The sequence below is a fragment of the Triticum aestivum genome, chromosome 1D (assembly GCF_018294505.1).
Source record: "Triticum aestivum cultivar Chinese Spring chromosome 1D, IWGSC CS RefSeq v2.1, whole genome shotgun sequence".
NCBI lineage: Eukaryota > Viridiplantae > Streptophyta > Magnoliopsida > Poales > Poaceae > Triticum > Triticum aestivum.
The window spans coordinates 55,123,727-55,128,602 of record NC_057796.1 but is presented as its reverse complement, the minus strand read 5'-3'; the positions used below and the strand labels follow the sequence as shown (position 1 = coordinate 55,128,602).

Below are 4,876 nucleotides of genomic sequence, written 5' to 3'. Positions count from 1 at the left end.
GTGATTCAGTAAACAAAATATAGATTCCATGATTGCTAGATCGATCCAGAGGGATTGATGAAGAGTGAGCTCATAATGGAATATTTTCTTTGATAAACAGGAAACTTAAGATTAAGATGCTCCAGAATGGAAACGAGGGAATGTCCACAATACCCGGATTTAGTCAGATCCAATTCGAGGGATTTTGTAGGTTCGTTAATCAAGCATTGGCTGAAGAACTTGACAAGTTTCCAACAATTAAAGATCCAGATCACAAAATTGCATTTCAATTATTTGCGAAAGGATATCAATTGCTAGAACCCTCGATAAAAGAAAGAGATGCTGTGTATGAATCACTCACCTATTCTTCCGAATTATATGTATCTGCGAGATTAATTTTTGGTTTCGATGTGCAAAAGCAAACCATTTCTATCGGAAACATTCCTATAATGAATTCCTTAGGAACCTTTATTATAAATGGAATATACCGAAGTGTGATCAATCAAATATTGCTAAGTCCTAGTATTTACTACCGCTCGGAATTAGATCATAATGGAATTTCTATCTACACTGGCACTATAATATCAGATTGGAGGGGGGGGGGGGAGATCGGAATTAGCAATTCATAAAAAAGAAAGGCTATGGGCTCGCGTGAGTAGAAAACAAAAGATATCTATTCTAGTTCTATCATCAGCTATGGGTTCGAATCTAAGAGAAATTCTAGATAATGTTTCCTACCCTGAAATTTTCTTGTCTTTCCCGAATGCTAAGGAGAAGAAGAGGATTGAGTCAAAAAAAGCTATTTTGGAGTTTTATCAACAATTTGCTTGTGTACGTGGGGACCTGGTATTTTCGGAGTCCTTATGCGAGGAATTACAAAAGAAATTTTTTCAACAAAAATGCGAATTAGGAAGGATTGGTCGACGAAATATGAATCGGGGACTTAATCTTGATATACCTCAGAACAATACATTCTTGTTACCACGAGATGTATTGGCCGCTACGGATCATTTGATTGGAATGAAATTTGGAACTGGTATGCTTGACGATGACGATATAAATCACTTGAAAAATAAACGTATTCGTTCGGTTGCGGACCTGTTACAAGATCAATTCGGATTGGCTCTTGGTCGTTTACAACATGCAGTTCAAAAAACTATTCGTAAAGTATTCATACGTCAATCGAAACCGACTCCCCAAACTTTGGTAACTCCAACTTCAACTTCAATTTTATTAATAACTACTTATGAGACCTTTTCTGGCACATACCCGTTATCTCAAGTTTTTCATCAAACGAATCCGTTGACACAAACTGTTCATGGGCGAAAAGTGAGTTGTTTAGGTCCTGGAGGGTTGACGGGGAGAACCACAAGTTTTCGGAGGCGAGATATTCATCCGAGTCACTATGGGCGTATTTGTGCAATTGACACGTCTGAAGGAATCAATGTTGGACGTACTGGATCCTTAGCAATTCATGCAAGAATTGATCACTTGTGGGGATCCATAGAGAGTCCGTTTTATGAAATATCTGCTGAGAAAGCAAAAGAAAAAAACAGAGACAGGTGGTTTATCTATCACCAAATAGAGATGAATATTATATGATAGCAGCAGGAAATTCTTTGTCCTTGAATAAAGGTATTCAGGAAGAACAGGTTGTTCCGGCTAGATACCGTCAAGAATTCTTGACTATTGCATGGGAACAGATTCATGTTAGAAGTATTTTTCCTTTCCAATATTTTTCTATTGGGGGTTCTCTCATTCCTTTTATTGAGCACAATGATGCGAATCAGGCTTTAATGAGTTCTAATATGCAGCGCCAAGCAGTTCCGCTTTCTCGGTCCAAGAAATGCATTGTTGGAACTGGATTGGAACGCCAAACAGCTCTAGATTCAAGGGTTTCCATTATAGCCGAACGCGAGGGAAAGATCATTTCTATTGATAGTCATAAGATACTTTTATCAAGTAGTGGGAAGACTATAAGTATTCCTTTAGTTAACCACCGTCGCTCTAACAAAAATACTTGTATGCACCAAAAACCCTGGGTTCCGCGGGGTAAATCCATTAAAAAAGGACAAATTTTAGCAGAAGGAGCTGCTACAGTTGGGGGCGAAATTGCTTTAGGAAAAAACGTATTAGTAGCTTATATGCCATGGGAAGGTTACAACTTTGAAGACGCGGTACTAATTAGCAAACGTTTGGTATATGAAGATATTCATACCTCTTTTCACATCCGGAAATATGAAATTCAGACGGATACGACAAGCCAGGGCTCCGCTGAAAAAATCACTAAAGAAATACCACATCTAGAAGAACATTTACTCCGCAATTTGGACAAAAATGGAGTTGTTAGGTTGGGATCCTGGGTAGAAACTGGTGATATTTTAGTAGGTAAATTAACGCCTCAGATAGCGAGCGAATCATCTTATATCGCGGAAGCTGGATTATTACGGGCCATATTTGGCCTTGAGGTTTCCACTTCAAAAAAACCTTCTCTGAAATTACCTATAGGTGGAAGAGGGCGCGTTATCGATGTGAAATGGATCCAAAGGGACCCGCTCGACATAATGGTTCGTGTATATATTTTACAGAAACGTGAAATCAAAGTTGGGGATAAAGTAGCCGGAAGACATGGGAATAAAGGGATCATTTCCAAAATTTTGCCTAGGCAAGATATGCCCTATTTGCAAGATGGAACACCCGTTGATATGGTCTTCAATCCCTTAGGAGTACCCTCCCGAATGAATGTGGGACAAATATTTGAAAGCTCGCTCGGATTAGCGGGGGATCTGCTAAAGAAACATTATAGAATAGCACCCTTTGATGAGAGATATGAGCAAGAGGCTTCAAGAAAACTTGTGTTTTCAGAATTATATGAAGCCATTAAAGAAACAAAAAATCCATGGGTATTTGAACCCGAGTACCCGGGAAAAAGCAGAATATTTGATGGAAGAACAGGCGACCCCTTTGAGCAACCTGTTCTAATAGGGAAGTCCTATATCTTAAAATTAATTCATCAAGTTGATGAGAAAATTCATGGGCGTTCTACTGGGCCGTACTCACTTGTTACACAACAACCGGTTAGAGGAAGAGCCAAGCAAGGGGGACAACGAGTAGGAGAAATGGAAGTTTGGGCTTTAGAAGGATTTGGTGTTGCTCATATTTTACAAGATATACTTACTTATAAATCTGACCATCTTATAGCTCACCAAGAAATACTTAATGCTACGATCTGGGGAAAAAGAATACCTAATCATGAGGATCCTCCAGAATCTTTTCGAGTGCTCGTTCGAGAACTACGATCTTTGGCTCTAGAACTGAATCATTTCCTTGTATCTGAAAAGAACTTCCAAGTTAATAGGGAGGAAGTTTGATCGGAATAAATATATATTATTTTCTTATTTCTATTTTATGATTGAACAATATAAACATCAACAACTTCAAATTGGACTCGTTTCCCCTTAACAAATAAAGGCTTGGGCTAACAAAAACCTACCTAATGGAGAAGTCGTTGGCGAAGTCACAAGGCCCTCTACTTTTCATTATAAAACCGATAAACCAGAAAAAGATGGATTGTTTTGCGAAAGAATCTTTGGACCCATAAAAAGCGGGATTTGCGCTTGTGGCAATTCTCGAGCGAGTGGAGCTGAAAACGAAGATGAACGATTTTGCCAAAAATGCGGGGTAGAATTTGTGGATTCTCAGATACGAAGATATCAAATTGGATACATCAAACTCGCATGTCCCGTGACTCATGTGTGGTATTTGAAAGGTCTTCCTAGTTATATCGCGAATATTTTAGATAAACCTCTTAATAAGTTGGAGGGCCTAGTATACGACGATTTCTCTTTTGCTAGGCCCAACACTAAAAACCCCACTTTTTTACGATTACGAGGTTTATTCGAAGAGGAAATTGCATCCTGTAACCACAACATTTCTCCCTTTTTTCTACCCCAGGCTTTGCAACATTTCAAAATCGGGAAATTGCGACAGGAGCAGGTGCTATTAGAGAACAATTAGCAGATTTGGATTTGCGAATTATTATAGAGAATTCTTTGGTCGAATGGAAGGAATTAGAAGACGAGGGGTATAGTGGAGATGAGTGGGAAGATAGAAAAAGACGAATAAGAAAAGTTTTTTTGATTAGACGCATGCAATTGGCGAAACATTTTATTCAAACAAATGTAGAACCAGAATGGATGGTTTTGTGCTTATTACCGGTTCTTCCTCCCGAATTGAGTCCTATTGTTTATAGGTCTGCAGATAAAGTAGTGACTTCAGACATTAATGAAATTATAAGAGAGTTATCCGTCGGAACAACAATCTTGCCTATCTATTAAAAAGAAGTGAATTAGCGCCAGCAGATTTAGTAATGTGCCAAGAAAAATTGGTACAAGAAGCCGTGGATACACTTCTTGATAGTGGGTCCCGCGGGCAACCGACGCGGGATGGTCACAATAAAGTATACAAATCACTTTCAGATGTAATTGAAGGTATAGAGGGAAGGTTTTGCGAGACTCTGCTTGGGAAACGGGTCGATTACTCGGGGCGTTCTGTCATTGTTGTGGGTCCTTCGCTTTCATTACATCAATGTGGATTACCTCTACAGATAGCAATAAAGCTTTTTCAGCTATTTGTAATTCGCGATTTAATCACGAAAGACGCCACTTCTAATGTAAGGATTGCTAAAAGGAAAATTTGGGAAAAAGAATCCATTGTATGGGAAATACTTCAAGAAGTTATGCGGGGACATCCTGTACTGTTAAATAGAGCACCTACCCTGCATAGATTAGGCATACATGCCTTTCAACCCACTTTAGTAGAGGGGCGTACTATTTCTTTACACCCATTAGTGTGTAATGGTTTCAATGCGGACTTCGATGGAGATCAAATGGCTGTT

General features: G+C 39.0%; 1 pseudogene; it reads left to right on the top strand.

Annotated features, from left to right (window-relative positions):
• Nucleotides 1-624: 624 nt before the first annotated feature.
• Nucleotides 625-3,635, top strand: LOC123165136 (DNA-directed RNA polymerase subunit beta-like; annotated as a pseudogene).
• Nucleotides 3,636-4,876: the final 1,241 nt, after the last annotated feature.